At 36.4% G+C, this 20,654-nt stretch overlaps 1 protein-coding gene and 1 long non-coding RNA gene across 3 annotated transcripts in view; one reads left to right on the forward strand and one right to left on the reverse strand.

The window, feature by feature from the left end:
* Positions 1-18,460, reverse strand: part of LOC126831689 (frizzled-5) — an 87,455-nt gene extending 68,995 nt beyond the window's left edge. The window contains exons 1-2 of one of the 2 annotated variants that reach the window (XM_050562343.2): positions 18,372-18,460; positions 963-1,008 (exon numbers count right to left, since the gene is read on the reverse strand). The gene's annotated coding sequence lies outside the window, so the exon portion shown is untranslated. Of the gene's footprint in view, positions 1-962; positions 1,009-14,884; positions 14,984-18,371 lie in introns of those variants that run through there. The other variant, XM_050562342.2, reaches the window with a different exon arrangement.
* LOC126831713 (uncharacterized) overlaps positions 15,259-20,654 on the forward strand; it is a 51,151-nt gene continuing 45,755 nt past the window's right edge. Inside the window, exon 1 of the long non-coding RNA XR_007684273.2 lies at positions 15,259-15,514. This is a non-coding gene — a long non-coding RNA (uncharacterized LOC126831713). The remainder of the gene's footprint in view (positions 15,515-20,654) is intronic.

Genomic DNA, 20,654 nt, shown 5'->3' on the forward strand with positions numbered 1-20,654 from the left:
ACTTGGATAAAACACGAGATTGGGGTTATGCTGGGGAAAGAAAGACTGAAGAAAATAACCCGAGGTTTTTCTGTCGAGGGTTTTTTTCTGAAGTTTTTTTTTCCCAGCATAACTGAAGTCAAGGACTTTATCTTGCTTATAAACCGTCTATGTGTACATGTACGTAAAACGAGAATATCCCAGAATTTCCGTAGGAAACCCTTATATCATGTTTTCTTATGAAAAGAAACCCCTACCCTGGAAGAATAAACCGTTACAGTTTTAAAGAAAAACTTTTCAGAAGAATAACCCCAAATTCCCTGTATATATCCAAAGCCGCCCCCGATTTTCAGACCGCAAGTTATTCCGGGCATAGAATATACCCCAAAAATCAAAGACATTTACCGTTATAGGTTTATGATACGAATTACCACCCTATCCCCAGCACCGTACCATCCCATAGGGTTTTAGGAGTTGCATCCCAGGTACCACGGCCAACTAAAAAGTCCACATCGATTAAGTTGCGGAATCAAAATATTAGTAAATTATATATTTAATAAAGGGCCCAATTAATTATCAGGGTTCACTAATCCAAGATAAAGGGATGGGTTACCAGCCAACTCCAATTGTGTTTTTTTGTAAAAAGGGTTGCGATTCAAATTAATCTTGGTTCTCCATTATAAATATATTCGGTGTGTTACCAATAACGTTATTTTTCTATTTATACCTCAAGATGTTTCCCCTACCACTTGTTAGTGTTGTTTTCTAGTTTCGTTTTTTTTTGTTTTTTTTTGTTTCGTTTCCATGTGTGGTATTTTTGTCTAGTTTCGTTTTATTGTATTTTTGTCTAGTTTCGTTTTATTGTATTTTTGTATTGTATTTTTGTCTAGTTTCGTTTTATTGTATTTTTGTCTAGTTTCGTTTTATTGTATATTATTTTCTTTGTTTGTTTTTTTTTTGCAAATGGCGGTAAATTGTCTTACCTGATCTTAATCTGGGTTCGTGTACCGTGAGACTAATATTCAGAATCTGAAAACAAAATAACACTAATATAGTCATATAACACTAATATAGTCATATAACACTAATATAGTCATATAACATAAAGTAAATGCGTCAAACTAATTAAAACTATACAGACGAAGAAGAAGAAGAAGAAACTATTAATACATACATACATACATACATACATACATACATACATACATACATACATACAACATACATACATACATACATACTACATACAGAGATACAGAGATATAAACTTACAATGACATACATGATTGATATACAAAAAGCGCCTATACACTTTCATAGTTCAACATGTTTGTTCAGCATCAATATTTTTATATTTATTGAAATTTGGTTCCTGATATATAATTAATCTAAAGAATTATTTTCTTCTTTCTGAATGTTAATACAATGTCCATTTTAAACAGATATTATATGCCCAGGTGAATATTCCCAGGGTTCGGAAAGTCTAGAAAATCGGGGACTGGCTGTCTTTCTCGCCCAAGAAGAAACCAATCCTTCGCTACCACATAAAAACCCACGAAGACGTTATTTATTCTATTTGTCTGTGATATAACTATTGTGAAAACGGACGTTAAACGACCAAGAAAGATATTTATTCAAGAAAGTCTATAAAATGAAACAGGATTGTCTTTTCTTATATCAAATAGTTTTATCCATTTTCTTCATTAGTTCAGCGTAAAAGATGAAAACTACAACTTTTATCATAATTTGTATGTTTTTGCTTAATTGTGTTTTTTTTTCCGGAGAATTGAGTTTGGAAAGAAACAAGTGATTTAAGTTTAACTTATTTATTTGCTATAAAAGAGATTTTTAGCATTTTTACAACAAATAACCAGTACAAAAAATACACAAAATAAATACAAACGAAATGTGCATTTGTAAACAAAATTCAATAATTCTCGTTTTCCAACCATTTCATAAAGGATGCCATCTTTTATCACAACGATGTTTGTTTGGTGAAAAAAAATTGAAATCCACAAAAAAATTGTTTTCAAACAAATAAAGACAATCAACAATCGATGCAGTGGTACCAAGGGTTTTTGTTAAAAGGAATATGATTGGAGCGCTGTTTCTCTTTGATATTTTAATTCCCCTTGTTTATCAAACAGATATTAATATCCAACACAAACTAATTATTTTAAAAATTTTAAAACTCAAAAAGCTTTATTATATCTCTAAAACACATTTCTACAGGTATGTACATGTAAATTAGATAAATAGAGCCTTTTGATTGGTGCGGTTTGTCTTTGATGTTTATAATACTCTTGGTGATTAGCTGGTTGATCTCTTTCAGTAGTAAGTAGAGCACGTGATACAGCGATTACCTGGATTTTTACATCTTTAAGGAGATTTTATACCGAAAAAAATAATTCAGATGAAACAGAGAGAATTAATGTTTCATGGTTTTTGGTTGTTTGTTTTAAGTCGGTGCAAATTGTCTTTATTTATGTTTATACGGAATGTTTGTGGGTTTTATTTCAATATATAAACAGCATTTGATGTTCTTTATGTTATGGTGTAAAAAAAACCAAAATCTCCATTTTCTTTCAACTTTTAAAGTTAAGCTTTTGAACATGTTCTTTTGGTTGTAGAACAAATTAATAGAAAATGTCCTCTTTTACGGAAGACATGACATCCATTATTTTCGCGTTTTTGCGAGAACAAACATTAGGTAAAGCAAGCTAACTCGATGAATAGGCCACGGTGTTCTTCATTGGTCCATCATCTAAGCAAGTCCCATGGTAAAGTTTCAAAATGTTAGATCGAAAAGGATCGGCATTTAAATCCTCTCCAAAACAATGGTTCGGTTACCCAAGATTACCGTTATTTATATTAAGGAATGTTCTGCTCCGACTGGGTTATCTTATCGAGAATTTGGCCAGAGCAGAAGCGGCCACGACTACATTTAACGACATTTAAACTGCCACGCCTTCTTGTGTGTGGGTCTTGGTTTTTCTTTCCATCTGCAATTCCCTACCTCTGCCAAGCTGGAACTGGGATAAAAAAATAACAATGTTCTAGTCGGGCTCCCAGTACCATTACGTCAGAATCATGGGCACTATCGAAGTTTTAAGCAATTTGGTTTTAAATTATTAATTCAAATTCAGCGGAGAGACAAAGTTACAGAAGCGTCAAAATTAAAAAATCCAAAAGCATCTAACCCCGAGGTGTTGGGTTCGATCCTAGCATTGGCTGAGATAAATACTCTGGATTTCTCAGCCTAGATGCCCTTGGCAGTAGTGCAGGTCTGACAAAGGAGGGAAATGGGGTTTAACATCCGCTCGACACAAACCAGGCCATTTCGGGACTAACATATCGTCCAATTTATATTTCAATAATTCACTTGCGCGTAGGGGTCTTTAGCAGTGGGAGAAAACCGGAGGACCCGGAGAAAACCCACGAGGATGGACAGGCGACCTTACTCCTAGTCAAATATCTGACAAAGGACAAAAAGCACCAAGTCGTTCGGATGGGACCAAAAACTCATTGGCGTGCACGTAAAAGAGGCCCTGACAGTTGGAATTCGACGAAAAGTAAGCAGAAACATCGCTCTACGGGCAAAATTCCCCTCATAGCACATTGCGTATGGCATATAATACCCGCCTTCCTTATCCCTTATCCCGGCGGGGGGGGGGGGTGGCCGAATGGTTAGCACGTGCGTGCTGTATCATAAAGCCTTTCTTTGAGTCAACTGGCGTGGTTTCGAATCCCCGGTTGTACGTGACAAGGAGTAGGGTCGCCTGTCCAACCTTCTCGTGGGTTTTCTCCGGGTCCTCCGATTTCCTCCCACTGCTAAAGACCCCTACGAGCAAGCGAATTATTGAAATAAAATTAAACCATATGTTAGTCCCGAAATGACCTAGTTTGTGTCGAGTGGACGTTAAACCCCATTTCTCTCTCTCTCTCTCTCTCTCTCTCTCTCTCTCTCTCTCTCTCTCTTTTCCTTATCCCGGTTGATGCAACAGAGTAGGACATTAAACCCTGTAAAGTATTCCAGTTATTCTGGTTTTGTTTATGTCGAGTTTGTAAACTTTCACGGTAAGAGATAAGATAAACACAGATATTATAACAAACCGAACCCTGAAAAATTTTATTGATATCATTTCACCGAGAAAAAAAACCCCAAACTAACATTCCTTAAAGTCTCTGGACGCCATTGGCATTTTTCAGAAAAAAATATATCAAATTTTATACGTTTTAATCCACGCCATGTTGGTCATGAGTCCGGGCAAAATGACTCTTATAGCATATTTCTTGGCGTGTGCCCATCTTCATTAGAAAAGTTGAACCTTAAACCCTATTTCTTTTCAGTTCATTTGTAATTTAAGAAAGTAAAAACCCTTGCTTGCTAGCCTAGAGGTCGCGGATTTGCTCACCCGGTGTTGGTCGAGAAATTTCATCGGGACTTTCCGGCGTGGTTTCTCATTGTAAGTGGTGCAGAACGGAGGGCACAAACTAGGACATTTTGGGACTAAGATATGGTTCAATTTTATTTCAGTAATTCGCTAGGAGAACCTGGAGAATACCCAAGATGATGGACAGGCGGCCCTACTTCTTGTCACGTACAAGCGGGGAATCGAAACCACACCACTTAAAGGCTCAATACCACTCTTGTTGTAACTGAATAATATGTCCCAATCTTTATTCTGGTCAACAAATTGTACTATTTTACAATATTCCAATTAATTGATGATACAAATTTGATCTTAACAAACCTAATTTAAAAAATTAGAAAAATTCAACTAAATGATTTGAAAAGCCTGACGTAAAGCTTTTCAAATGTGACTTGGATTTAAAAATATTTTTGAACCCTCTGGACAAGTAAAATAGGATTTAATGGATAATTTACACAACAGGTAGGACTCTAACACATCTAGTACTTAGAATAGGGCTATTTTCTTGATTTCTGGAGCTGTCAAGCCAGCAAGAGTGTTATTGTCCCTTTAACACAATGACAGAACTTATGATCAAATGCGCACGTGTTAAACCACTACCCACCAACCCCCATAAGACCAACAACTGAATTTCAAAAGTTACCTTACCGTCAAATAACGAATCTATGCCACAAAGTTCCACAACAACTAAGGATATATTCGGGATATATTGCACAATAGTCGACATATTTCTCGTAAAACAGAAAGACTAAAGTTAGACCCTAACATCAAGCGAGTTTACAAAAAGGCCAAGTCTTGTGTTATCTTCTGCTTGAGATTGTTTGGAAAAAAGACCATTAGTTTTCAATCTTAGAAAAAGCTGTAGAGATCAGATTCCTTGGTTTCCACAGATTTTTTAACCTTTATTTACGTCTAAGTCCCCTGCGATTCGCTGGCGTTGGTTTTCGTTTACTTTTAGCGTCAGAAAGTTTACGTTTCGCGGAGACATGTTCATCTAACATACTCTACTAACTAATGTTTATTATCCAAATTTATCACTCATTTTATAAACGCGCCCTTTCTTTTTTTATATACCATACCATACCATTCCATTACATATGTATTTATATATATCCCAGCTCGTGCCTTTTGGCAAAACAGACACATTACTGATAAATGCTGGCTGGCTGAGAAAGTCGAAAGTCACACAATTGCCGCGCTTTTAGTTTTAATTCGCGTTAAAAACATTCGCTGCCATTAATGATTGGAATTAAACAAAACTAACTTTAAAAACTCTTTATTATTATATGTTACAATAATAAAACGGGCATAGATTTTTCTCTGAGGTGTATCCGTTAATTAATAATTATGCCCTCCCGTTTCTTCTTCAGGTTTATACTGCTGCTTAAAGGAGCTAAATCGCTAATATTTGGGACCTAGAAATATACACAAATGGGTCGCAACATATATACGAATGTAATATGAATGTATATAAATTGAGTTACATTCAATCGTTTCCGTTTTTACTGTAATTTCTAATCAGTTATGTTCGGCGAAATGCGCCAAAGTCTCAATTAAATGACAATCTTTAGCGTCTGGTTATTCCAGTGTACACCGATGGTATTTATTGCGCATGCTTTCCAGATACGAATATAGCGTCACCATTTGACATGACTTGTGGAATATGTCTAGCCTCGTTCTTTGAGTTCCTTGTTCCAAATTGTGCTGAAATGCATTATGGTACACGATTCGTGTACCAATGGTAAAATGTTTATTTTGTCTTGAATATTGGATATCAGAAGCCCATCTTTTCCCTATAGGGTCACAAGACCAATGTTGATTTGAATTGACAAATAATTCGTGTTTCCAATGTCGAAGATTTTTGATGATATTGAGTTAGAGACTTAGCTACTTTAAATGTTCTACCTCAAATCAGTGTATACTATATATCTTTTTCCGAACAATTATTTATTGCATTTTAAAAACGCATTTTAGGCTATATTTCTGGGGTTTTTTGATAGAAAATCTGTTAAATTATTACCAAAATCTTTCATTTGAGAAGAAATCTATCTAAAATAAACTGTCAATTACCTGTTGGTTTTATTAAGCCTTGATAAATGTATGTCTATATGTCAGGATCGTCTTAACGCTTGGGCATGCTGGTCAGTTGCCCCCCCCCCCCTCTCCCCCTCCACAAACATAGGGGCCCAATGGCATTCTATGTATACTGTGCCTTGCTGTCAATTAATAAATACTGTAGGCCTACTATTTTGTTGGAAGTACCAATACAATAAATATATGACTAATTTTATCGACAATTTACATTTGTATTCCTGTGAGTGGTCTTGTCGGTTGGTGACCAAGTGCACGGCTTTGTCCTGGGGCCTATAAGGCCTTGTTGTTAAGTTGAATTAAAATCGTGTAGTTTTGGCGACAGATTTCCCGCCAAATATTGATCACGTGAGAAATGGAGGTCGACTGATGTGACAGTACGGTTCATGGTAAGGTTAGATAGTTCTCAGATGAGTATACTAGGGTTTAACGTCCGCTTCCACCTATATTACGTCAGTAGTCAGTAGTCGGGCTATTTCGTTTAATTCATGCAGTAAAATATTGTTTACATCAAGTTGTGAATGTTAAAAGAAATGGAACTGATCGGCACTGAAGACCTTCGCAAGCGCCATCTTGGCCGTGACCGATTCCAGCCCCACCCCCTCCTATACGCACGAGAAGAGAAGAACCACAAGCGACCCTACTATAACACATTCTTTGAATGGTCTTTAGTAATTGGGACACATTATGTCCGGCATAATCAAATAAAACACTATTTATGGATAACAATTAGATGGTTAAAATTACACAGCGACATTTCAACAAGATTTCACAATATAACACGTCAGAAATATCCCAACGTTTTAGAGATGTTCTGGTAGCTAAATATAACCCTACCCAATAGGCCTACAGTTTTTAACACGTCAGAGATATCCCAACGTTTTAGAGATGTTCTAGTGGCTATTATATAAAATATAACCCTACCCAACAGGTCTACAGTTTTTATCGGTATTACTTGACCCTACAGCAGAGTGACCAATTACAGAACTTATTATACGAATGCAGTGTTCATCGACAGAGAGAGAAATGGGGTTCAACATCCACTGGACACAAACTAGGTCATTTCGGGACTAACATATGGTTCATAGGGGATGCAGTTAATCGGAAAATTTGGTATTTTCAGTGTTCATAAACGTTTTAATCTGGGTGTCTATGGGGTAGTCGCAATGAGTCGTTTTGAACGAAAAGGCCTGTCATTGAGTCAAATGACTTTGTTTCAATCCCAGACTTACAAGTGATAAGGAGAAGATCGCCTCGTGGGTTTTCTCCTGGTTCTGCATTTTCCTCCCAAGCTACTAAAGACCCCTATACACAAGAGTCTTAAACATACATTATGCAAGAGCTAAATCTGCCTATTGCAGGTCTTTCTTTAGGCCTGAAATGTTATCTAAATTATTAATCAGACAATAATGATGATCGAGGCTAGGCTGAAAATTCAATTGTTAAAATCTTGGTTCGGAGAGATCAATTTGACTGAAATGTTCAGCAAATTTCCTTTACTTTACATTATCTAGTTTTTATCTATTATAGTGAGAACTGCCAGCTCTTTATCTAATCTCCGATAATGTATCTTTAATGAATTAAAATTGTACATATGTTAGTCCTGAAATGTCCAAGTATGTGCTAAATGGTAGTTAAACCCATTTTCTCCCTAATGGTATAGAATGAAATAGAATAGGGTTAAGGTCCTATGGGAGGGGGGTGGGATTTTCCCCAAACAGCAGCACTACGGCCTACTCTTATTTTCGAATTCCAACTGTCAAGGGTTCTTTACGTGCACACCAATGTTTACACAAGTCCTTGGTTATTTATCCCATCTGTAGAACCAGACACTATATACTGTCCTGTACAGGCCCTCCATCCTTCACCACTGACAAGGGGAATAACTTTCTTGACCAACACCAGGAGCAAGCCTGGTTAGCGAGCCAGTGTCTTATTCACTGAGCCACTGCGGCTCCAATATAACATGAAATGAAATGAAATGGGGTTTAACGTCCTTCTGTTCTGCTCCTATACTGGGCTAATGAAGACGGGCATACGCCATACAGTGTGCTATGAGGGAAATTTTGCCAGGGCAGCGGCACTATCGCCTACTCTTATATCGAATTCCAACTGCCAAGGGATCTTTTACGTGCATTCTAATGTATACACGGGACAGCTGTCCTTGTCAGGCCCTCCGTCCTGACAAGGGGGAACCACGCCGGAAAATCTGGATGAACTTTCTCAGCCAATGCAGGGATCGAACACCCAACCTCCAGGCTAGCGAGCCAGCGTCTTACCCACTTAGCCACGTGATCCCCCGAAATGGGGTATAACGTCAACCTGGGCAATGAAGACGTGTATTATGTGTGGTTTAATAGTTGAGTACGAGACATTAACACAATTGCGATAGCACAATTGCTATATCCATTTATTATGCAGTGTCTTGCACGAGACCATTAAACAACTTAAAATACAGACACTATCCAGCCCGTGCATTTTAATGAAATATGTCACGCGGGTCCAATTTTTCAGCACATTGCCCGTACCATTATTTGAAATGGTACGCCGTGCAAACATCAAAGGATGACGTCACATCTGTATTTTAAATAGAAATAATGAAATGAATTGTGGGTTTAATGGCCTACTTTTCTGCATCTAACGAGGACTTCTATTATATATAGAAAATTAAATGCGAGTTTAACATCCTCCTTTTCTGAATCTAACGAGGACTTGTATTATATACAGTAACAATGATATATAGATTTGTTTGTATCTACCTGTGTAATACATCCAACTTAATCAGAAATCATTAATTTAACTCCACAATCCCTACAGGTAATATAAACTCTTCTCGTTCCATTCCCCCGACTCGTAATTTTCAAATCAAGATGAGAATTAAGACGGATTTTCATTCGAGAGGAAATGGAGACATCTCTTTTACGAGATGTTCTTCGTCTTTTCTTAATGAGTTACCAGGGCAACGAAATTAAATGAATCGTATTAATAATATCACTTTAATTTCGGTTGGGGACATCAAAGTAAGGTATACAAAATATCCCAATTAGCCACATACGGTTTCCCATCAAGGCGAACGGAATCAGCGACTTCTGTAAGATAATACCATGTCTATCTCTTGGCTTAGAAAGGATGAGAAAATTTGTTTTCCAAGAATAGTAATTTAATTAAAAGACATCTTGATAAAAGATGGAGAAAGAGGGCGTTTGATCTGAATTAACCTAAATAATAACCCAGAAATCAGGCTGTGGAAATAACAATTTTATATTCAAGCACTAACAATGTTTAGGTAAAGGGATATATTAGTATTTCTAGTAAATGTAATATTAGTATTTCTAGTAAATGTGATATTAGTATTTCGAGTAAATGTAATATTAGTATTTCGAGTAAATGTAATATTAGTATTTCGAGTAATAGTTTTATAGAGTAGGAGGGGCATGTTGAAAATTAGAACTCATGTACTAAATATGTTCCCTCAGAAAATAAAGTCATTATTATTATTAGTATTTCGAGTAAATGTGATATTGGTATTTTGAGTAAATATTAGTATTTCTAGTAAATGTAATATTAGTATTTCTAGTAAATGTGATATTAGTATTTCTAGTAAATATTAGTATTTCTATGTGAGATTAGTATTTCTATGTGATATTAGTATTTCTAGTAAATGTGATATTAGTATTTCTAGTAAATATTAGTATTTCTAGTAAATATTAGTATTTCTAGTAAATATTAGTATTTCTATGTGAGATTAGTATTTCTATGTGAGATTAGTATTTCCAGTAAGATATATATAAATGAAAGGAAATGGGGTTTAACGCCATACAGTGTGCTATTAGGGCAATTTTGCCTGAACAGCAGCACTAAGGCCTACTCTTATATTGAATACCAATTTTAAGGTTTCTTTAATGTGCACACCAATGTGTGCACAGGACTTCTTTTTTTTTTGTCCTATCCAAACAACTATGCGTTGTTAAATATATAAATAAGGTAAATGTCCAGTATTTATCATAACCTAGGAGACCTAGTTCACACACTAAATAACAAAAACAGATGACAAAAAATGACACTTGAGTCAGTTGACATGTCTTTGGACGTGTAACCGTGGTAATAAGATGTCTTATTGTCTTCGTGTAAACATTGACAAATCACCTGACATCTTTTGCTTAACAATTTCAATCTCTGTCCCCAAGCCTCTATACCCCACGACCCCTCCGCTCCCCTCAACCAATTCCCAATTATCTGACTATCTCCTATAATTTAGTGCTCGCTTCCTTCCCTCTAACGTACCCCTATCCTGCTTTTTATTAGCACTGGGGGTAAAACCGGAGAACTCACAGAGAAATCCCATGAGGTAGCCCACAGAGGAAACGCATGAGTTAGTCCTCTTGACAATCCAACACTCCATTCGCAATAGACTATGCTCTCCCTTCTCTGATAAATTTTTGCCCTTTGGTTAATTAAATATCGGTCTCTTACAGGTTTGATGACATCAGAGATGAAAGCTGCAATTTGTGTACATGATAATATTGATGATGCAATGATATTACAGGTAGGTCAAGGGTTGGGGTCATAGATCAAAGGTCACAGAGGGGTCAATGGGTGAGCTTTTTCTAGTCTGGGAATAAGATTACATCACATCACATCATCCCCCTAACACTAGTCACAATCTTAAGGGCTCAGAAAACTAACTTTCAAATTGGCACAATCTAAATGGATTGGGCAGCAAAACAGTATAATAATAATAATAATAATCGTTTTCTTTAGCGCTGATTATTCAGTCAGTCTGACTCCTCTGTGGTGCTTTATTAAACAAATAAATGAAATGAAATGGTGTCCAGGAATTTGAGCAGCTGGTGGTCCAAGGTGGAGACAGCGTCAAGTTTGGCGTTAGTTCGGGGGAGGGGAGGGGGGGAAATACCCGCAAATTTGATCAAATCAGAAACTTGTGTTGGAACCTTAAGATGGGTTTAATGTGATAATTTTATACAGAGAGAGAGAAATGGGGTTTAACGTCCACTCGACATAAACTAGGTCATTTCGGGACTAACATATGGTTTATTTTTATTTCAATAATCCGCTTGCGCGTAGGGGTCTTTAGCAGTGGGAGGAAACCAGAGTACCCGGAGAAAACCCACGAGGTTGAACAGGCGACCCTACTCCTTGTCACATACAACAGGGGATTCGAAAACAACACCAGTTGACTGAAAGACAGGCCTTATGATACAGCGCGCACATGCTAACCATTCGGCCGTCCAACCCCCCTAATTTTATACAGAAGGATTTAATGTGATAATTGTATACAGTATAAGTCTATACGATGCAAGCCAGAATAACTTATCGTCATAAATCAGCTTTTAATTGTACTAATTATGGAAATTTGCTTATTAATTTAGAAATTCTCACAGTTTTTAAGTTTTGGTACTTTCAATATCCTAAAGATTTAGATAAAGAGCTGACTATTCTTGCTATAATAGCTCAAAAATAGATAATGTAAAATGAAAATATTGAAAATTTCATTCAAATGACTTCATTCTGAGCCAAGTTATCACTGTATATAGTTTTGACAAGATGTGTGCATTTTGGTTTCGAGATTTAGCCTTGCTTTTCCATTTTTAAATTAAATTTTACCATTCTAATCTAGTTAAAATCTTGAGTTTCCAATGGTATCGAAAAAAAAAAAAAGAAAAAAAAAAAAAAAAAAAGAGTTGAGTACGGTCATGTTTTGTTATTAAATGTCTAATTAATAATTTATATAACATTTTGTACCTTAAGAAAGAACTGCAATAGGCAGATTTAGCTCTTGCATAATGTATGTTTAAACAATGCCTATTGTTTATGTTTCTATGATGTCAATTACTGTAAACAAACATTATTTTGGAAGACAGCCATTTAAGAATTCGGGTTTTCAAATCTTTAATTTGTGGTTGGGATGGGTGGCAGAAAGGTCTGTCATTGAGTCCGTGATGTGGTTTTGATTTCCTGCTGACTAGGAGTAGGGTCCACTGTCCAACCTGTTCTCCAGTTTCCTCCCACTGCTAAAGATCCCTACACAATTGAAATAAAATTGAAGTATATGTTAGTTCCGAATGACCTAGTTTCTCTCTCTCTCTCTCTCTCTCTCTCTCTCTCTCTCTCTCTCATATTTAATAAATAAATGGCGGTTTCTAAGATTCATTAAGTTTGCAGATAATCATGATATAGCATGTTATAACTCTATGCAAATACTGTATGTTGGTTTATAGAAATGAATAACAATATTGTTAATGGGATGATTTTGAATGATTTTATACATGTGGAGATGTACAATAAGTTGTTGGGTTAGTGTTAAATGACTGGAGTAACAGGGGTTTAAACTGTAACTATAGTATATGGTAAAGCCGTAAGAAGGGGTGAGAAGAGGGTATTGTATATGTTTGTAAAGACGAGAGCTGAATCGTTGAATATACTAATACACTGATTAGTAAATGATAGAGTTAGATTGAGTCGCAGAACACGGGACGTCCTACACATCTACTCACCTAGAACAGATAAATCCCTTTATAGAGCAGCCAGGTGGAAAACCCTTATAAATACCCAACAAACGCTTAATGCAATCTTTATAAAAGATTTCTATAGCCAGAAGAAATAGAATGAGTCGCTCGCTGCTCCAATTTTCCTCTAACTTTTCGTTGAACAAGTCCGATTATTGTCAACGATTTCTTGGACTAAATACTTTTACAATAAGACATTATTAAAAGCCCATTCACTAGAATTTGTTAAAGACCCTCTTTTTTTTGTAATAAATATTTGCGCGAAATTTGTTGACTTGCGTCTCGCTGAATACACAGACGGTAATTATGTGGATAATCTCAGGAGACTTGCGATGAAATATTTCAATTTCTGTATGAAAAGATTTTTTAGAATTTGTAAATGAATTTGAACTAAGTTGGAAAGAATTAATTGAGTAGGCATGCTAGATGTATTTGTTTAGTTCAAGGAAATATTTTTACGAAATAACTAATTTTTATTTTTAGCCATCAGAAAGATTTTTTTGTTGAATCAGTTTTTTGTTTCTTTTTCAATTCTTTAATAAATTAAGAATTTAAATCAGTTTTTTTTTTGGTTTAAGATCATCTAAAATGAATTGAAGTACAGTTTTTTTTATAATTATTATTTGGAAGGCTACAGCTGGCCTTTCTCTATAAATGTCAGCATATTTCATGTTTTTGTAGACTTGAACATTAAGTCATTGATTACGTATGTAGATTATTGTCAATCTCTAACAATAATGTGACATTTTGATCTCTAATGTGAGAGAGAGAGAGGAGAGAGAGATGGGGTATAACCTCCACTCAAAACAAACCAGGTCATTTTGGGACTAACATGTGGTTCAAATTTATTTCAATAATTTGCTTGCGCGTAGGGGTCTTTAGCAGTGGGAGGAAACCAGAGAACCCGGAGAAAACCCATGAGGTTGGACAGTGCAATCGAAACCACGCCAGATATTTGACTGTTTCTTCCATTTATTTCTTTCCTTTTTAAAAGAAAAAAACACCCATGCAAATTAGATTGTGTGTTGTTTTTTTAAGTCTAATTAAGCGAAGTATTTCAATTACTTGGCATGCAGAACCTGACTGACAGGTATGGTACATATCTTAATAAGACAGTTTTAATACAAGCTGGAATTTGAACTTCGGCAAAAATGGTCTGAATAAATGCACAAAGTGGCTTGACTTTTGAATCTGTCCACCCCTCCCGTTAATCGTATTCCACTTGCTTACAGTGTTAGCAACAAGTTCGACACTGTTAGATCAACCCCAGTAGTTTCCACCGAGGTTTAGCACGTTGCCATTATGAAAGCGCAGTCCAGGACTGAAATTAAAAGTTTGCCTCTGTTTATGTCCCTGTCTATAGTCGTCTAGGCCTGTTTTCAAACAGCCAGGGGGCTGGGGGGGGGGGGGGGCGAATAGTTAGCAGGTGCGCAAATTAACCCTCGTTCTATCTCTCTATCCCTCTCTCTCTCTCTCTCTCTCAAATAGTGGAGATATAAGACTTAAAATATGAACTGTCCAGAAGCGAAAGTGAACACAAGTGGCGCTTACACCTCATGGGGTGGGAAGATTGTGAAATTGCTCTTGTTCATCATAACACGTTGGATCAACGTCAAGGAAAGTCTGTTCATATATTTGTAAAATAGGGGGTGTTGCAACTAGGGGATAGTGAGGGGGCTGTGGGAGGGGGGAGATATGAAGATAATGATTCGTTAATTTAAAACATGCTTGATCAACGTCGACGAAAGTCTGTTCATATATTTGTGAAATAGGGGAAAAGGTTTGGGGGGGGGGGGGGGAGGATATGAAGATAATGGTTTATTAATTTAAAATTGAAAACCCTGAAATCCTTACCTTGTAAATGAAATCTTTGAATGGTTTTTACTCCTTTTAACTATATTATAACACAAAATAGATCCTAATGTCACTCTTCAGCATCAGTTGATTTGATGGTACTTATAGTTTTGTTGTTTTTTTGGGGTTTTTTTAACAAAATTTAACTTTTTTAGAATAATGAACAGGGCAGAGTTATGGTTTGCAAACAAAAATACCACTGCTTCTATACGTTATCAACAACTAACTGACATCATATTAATTTAAAAAATATAAATACCCACACAGTATCCCGTACTAGTCTTTTTTTAAATGAAAAAAAAGTAATAACTAAATAAAGATGATCCGTTTATACTTGCACACAAGGTGACAAGTAAACTGCACATAATATGATAAGTGAACTGTATACAAATGTCTGTCCTCGTCCACTGAATTTCATACAAATGTCTATTCTATCAGTTGACTGGGAAGCCGAGAGAAGATCAGACAACATTAAGTACAAACTAAAGAAGAAGAATAAACTACCACAAGTTATAGGCTGGAAGAAAGGTTTAGTTAACGGTAATCCAATCCACCAGTAGATTGAAGCCTGTGTGGAAGTCGTTTAATATGTTAACTAGCCAGGGATGTAAAGACACAGTGTAGTCTTATGTAAGACCATATTTACTTAATTGATATAAAATGTTCTAACTAGCCCCTTGGTGAACTCACATACCCATCAGCCCACCTTTCTTAATTATTCTTATAGATAAACATGTATATATAGAGGTCAGAGTTCATGTTGACAAGGGGTTTCGTGAGACAGAAAGGATATGTCGGTTGTTAACAAGACTGTGAACTCGTGTTATTAATTTATTAAGTATAAAATTTTATGACATGCCCACTTATTATTTTGTGTATCGAGCAATAAATTGTCTTAGATGTCTGATCGACAGGAAAACTGCATGGCAAAACACAGACAGAGTAGACAACACAATCAATTATATATACTGTTCAGTTCGTACCTTAATTTAATTTAGTTTAAAAACGCTTATGATCGTTAACCCAAGTTAAATTTTTTAGTCTGAACGCAAAGATGTGCAAATAAACCAGTTTAAAATAAAAAACAGCTCTGGCTACCTGTCCTCAAGAAGGCATTCTTTGCCATTTATACTGGTTGGCTTTTAAAAAGCTTTGGGAGCACACAAGAAGTTATTTTCCTGGCAATATTTATGTCCAACAATGTCTGTGTCAGGTGACTTATTTCCGTGCTTGGTTACAAAATCATAATTTTACGAATTGTCACTTCGATTAAAATAGTAATTATGTCCCATATTATATTAAACATACATTATGCAAGAGCTAAATCTGCCAATTGGAGGTTTTTCTTTACGCCTGAAATGTTATCTAAATTATTAATTAGACATTAATTAATTTATCCAGACCATAATCAACTCTCGATGTCATCGCTAGCCTGCGATATTTACTGGATTATGATCCCATCTACTGCTCAACTTTCATTCATGATTAAATAAAAAACAAGCCAACAGTGAGGCTGATGTCCCCCGCCGAAATAGGAAAATAATTAGAGGACACATATAAATTTATCACAAATTATCTTTTACAAAGTATTGAACAATCAAACAGTATATCTTTACTTATAGTCTAACAATCAAAGTAGGAGAGTTATTGTTTTCCAAAGTCTCGACCAATCAAATTGCGTATCGCTCTGCTTACCCTGAGCAGAAAATGCTCATTATCAAACTTAGTCAAGGTATTACTGTAATGAAACTATACACCAAGTTTCATCAATCTCACTTAATTAGAACTAAAGTTATCGTGTCCCAAAGCATCAACCAATCAAATTGCTTATCTCTGCTTACCCTAAGCGGAAAATGCTCATCTTCGAACTCCATCAAGGCATTGACCTAATCAACACATACACCAAGTTTGAACATTCTAGCTCAATTAGGAAGAAAGTTATCGTGCCCCAAAGTTTGAACATTCTAGCTCAATTAGGAAGAGAGTTATCGTGCCCCAAAGTATCAACCAATCAAATTGCTTATCTCTGCTTACCCTAAGCGGAAAATGCTCATCTTCGAACTCCATCAAGGCATTGACCTAATAAACACATACACCAAGTTTGAACATTCTAGCTCAATTAAAAGTTATCGTGTCCCAAAGCATCAACCAATCAAATTGCTTATCTCTGCTTACCCTAAGCGGAAAATGCTCATCTTCGAACTCCATCAAGGCATTGACCTAATCAACACATACACCAAGTTTGAACATTCTAGCCCAATTAGGAAGAGAGTTATCGTGTCCCAAAGCATCAACCAATCAAATTGCTTATCTCTGCTTACCCTAAGCGGAAAATGCTCATCTTCGAACTCCATCAAGGCATTGACCTAATAAACACATACACCAAGTTTGAACATTCTAGCTCAATTAGGAAGAGAGTTATTGTGTCCCAAAAAGTGTGACGGACAGACAGACGGACAGACAGAAGGACAGACAGACAGACAGACAGACAGACGGACGAACCCATTTTAATAGTCCCCTGCTTTCTTCGAAAGGCGGGGGACAAAAATGTATAATCAAGACTATGTTTTTTATCTTACAGACTTTAGTAATGATGATTGAGGCTAGGCCCAAAATTCAATCTCTAAAATCTTGGTTCAGAGTGGATAAATTTGACTGAAATTTTCAGCAAATTCCCATTACATTATCTAGTTTTTAACTATCATAGTGAGAACTGTCAGCCCTTTATCTAATCTCCCATAATGTATCTTTAATGCGTTTATTACATATATCTATTGGTAAAAGCCGCTGAAACAAGTTGTATTATCTGTGTGGTGCTGATTATTATGGATGGGTTATAAGTTCAATCATGTTATATATATTAATAAAGTGTGATATGTATATTTATCTGGGAGGTGTTAATAACTCTATTGTTTTCCCTGATCACTGGTCATTTACAGGGCATCTGTTGATAATATATACTGGTTATATAACTAAACATAGGGATTCCCTGAAGAAAAGTAGGACGTTCAATGCTTTAGTCTTCTACACCAATAATAATTCTTGTGCAATGTTTCAAACTTATTTCTAGTTGTGGTCATGACAAATAAAGGCAGAAACATAGGTTGGACCAATAAATAAATTTGTAACAATAAATCTGTAACAATAGTATAATTACCGGTAAATAAGTTTTAAACAAATGATTGTTTTCAGGTAAAAACAAACAAAAACCTCCTCCCCTTAATCAATGGAAGTAGAGGGGGGTGGGGAGGGAAGAGAGAGAGAGAGAAGGAGAGAGAGAGAGAGAGAGAGCAAACAAAAACCTCCCCTCCCCAATCAATGAAAGTAGAAAGGGTGGGAGAGAAAGAGAGAGAGTGAGAGAGAATGGTACAGCAGGGTTTAGCAATGGGAGGAGACTGGAGGACCTAGCGAAAACCCACAAGGTTCGGCAGTGGGACCATTTATCCAGCCACCCCCAAAGTAGAAAAGTAGTCAATGTTTTCCTTACCTTTAAGTTTAAAATATCCCAAATAAATCAAATATTCCACAAAATCTCCGAACGCTTGTGGTGTTACTCGTAAATACCCAAGTTAACAACAGCAGACTAATATAGGATAATCCTTTACTAGCGGTAATAAAAGGTCGTGGTTCGCTTGTTAACGTACACAGAGAACAATACAAAAAACAAACAATCGCGACAAACCACCAACTACAATCACAAGTTGACGCTAAACCCCGCCTTTATCCCATAAATCAACGGTTAAAATACAATAGATGAACGACTAACTCGATAGATCCTTTATATAGCCCTGTTACCTAATATACTCTACACTACCATTTACATAGAAACTACTTCCATTACACATGGAGAAATAAAAGGAGGGGGTCTGACAGGGATGGATGAGTGGGTGGGGGGAAGTTCGTGTTACTTTTTATCACCAGTCATAGTCAAACTAGATTTATATATTTTTAGAAATATATATATTCAAAAAACAAAAGTGCACAAAAGTTGTTAGTTATGTGAACTCTTCAAAGAAAAGGGGGGTTGGATGGCCGAATGGTTAGAACGTGCGTGCTGTATCATAAGACCTGTCTCTTCAAAGAAATGACAAGTGGTATCTGGTGTTCTAAAAACCCTGATGGTAATGTATGGTCACCAATCCATCAAGAGGTTTTCTCCGGGTCCTCCGGTTCTGGTGTTATAAAAACCCTGGGGGTAGCTGTGTGGTCACCTATCCATCCTTGGTTTTCTCTGGGTCCTCCAGTTCTGGTGTTCTAAAAACTCTGGGGGTAGCCGTATGGTCACCTATCCATCCTGGGTTTTCTCCGGGTCCTCCGGTTCTGGTGTTCTAAAAACCCTGGGGTTAGCCATATGGTCGCCTATCCATCCTCGGGTTTCTCTGGGTCCTCCGGTTTTCTCCCACTCCTGAAAACCCCTACATGCAATTAATTAAATAAAATTGAACCATGTTTTAGTCCCGAAATGAGCTAGTTTTTATTTCAAATTATCTCTATGACATAGCACACATGCCCGCACCCCTCACACTCGTTCCTGAAGACTTTAATCATTGACACGCTGAAGTGTGCGTTATTGCTTGAACGAAAACACTACAAGTGTCAGGGTGGCTATACACAATATAAGAATCCAAGCCATGACTCTTGCAGCTATGACAGACTTTATGATTTTCAACTTCTGTAAGGGAATATGCAGTTTTCATTAGCCCAGTCGGCGCAGAAAAATAGGACGCTAAGCCCCATTTCATTTGTAAGGGAATATGAAGGGCTGTTGAAATAAAAGAATCCGTAGAAAACTAATGACAATTGGAACCCGAGTCTTTAAGGGAAGAAGAAGAATGAAAATAATCAAGTTAATTGTAAAGATTATTCAATAATTTTTGGTTTCAATTCTCCATCTGCTCAGATATTCTGGTTTTTTTCGTAGCGTTTTATTTTGAGACGATTTACGCCGATATTCTTTACCTGTGTAAGAATACAACATAAGTAGCTTGTCACCACGTACCAAGCTCTACAACAAGGGGATGACGACATCCTTCAACATCACAAGAACAAAGACAAATGTTTACTGAAGATTTTAGGAAGTGTTCAAACCAAGCAGACGATCATCGCGCCATGTTGTTTCACGAAATATCCAAAGATTGACGTGTAAACTCGAAGTGTTTTTACAAACAGAAATACAAATATAATATTTTTTTATATATTTGAAGAAAGGATTTTTATGTTCAGCGAAAAAGTTTTTTTTTTTGGTGTGTATTTGAAGAAAGTGTTTTAAGAATGAAATGTTTTAAGTTTAAGTGTGTGTGTGTGTGTGGTAGAATTATTTGAATAACAATATTTATTTTAAAACGTTCTATTCACAGGTTTAGCGTAGTTGTCAATCAGATGGGTGGGACAGGTTTGTTTCAATGAAGCTATATATGTCACAGTCGTTTGTCTGTTCGGAGTTGGCGGATACACTAGAACTGCCCCGAGGCTGGAGTCCGGGGTATGAGGGCACCTCAAGCCGGGGAGTGATCTAGGTCTGATGGCTTTGCACTGTCACTTGTAGATTCATTAGGTAAACATGATAAAAGGAGAGAGGGAGAGGCTACTTATGTTTTATTCTTCCACAGGTAAAGAATCTGGGCCTGAAAGATCTGGCTACCGAAAAAACAGAAAGAGAGAGAAATGGGATTAATTAGGTCATTTTGGGACTAACATATGGTTCAATTTTATTTCAATAATCTGTTAGCGTGAAGTGGAAGGAAACCTGAGGACCCGGAGAAAACCCATG

This window comes from Patella vulgata, chromosome 9 (genome assembly GCF_932274485.2).
Source record: "Patella vulgata chromosome 9, xgPatVulg1.2, whole genome shotgun sequence".
Lineage (NCBI taxonomy): Eukaryota > Metazoa > Mollusca > Gastropoda > Patellidae > Patella > Patella vulgata.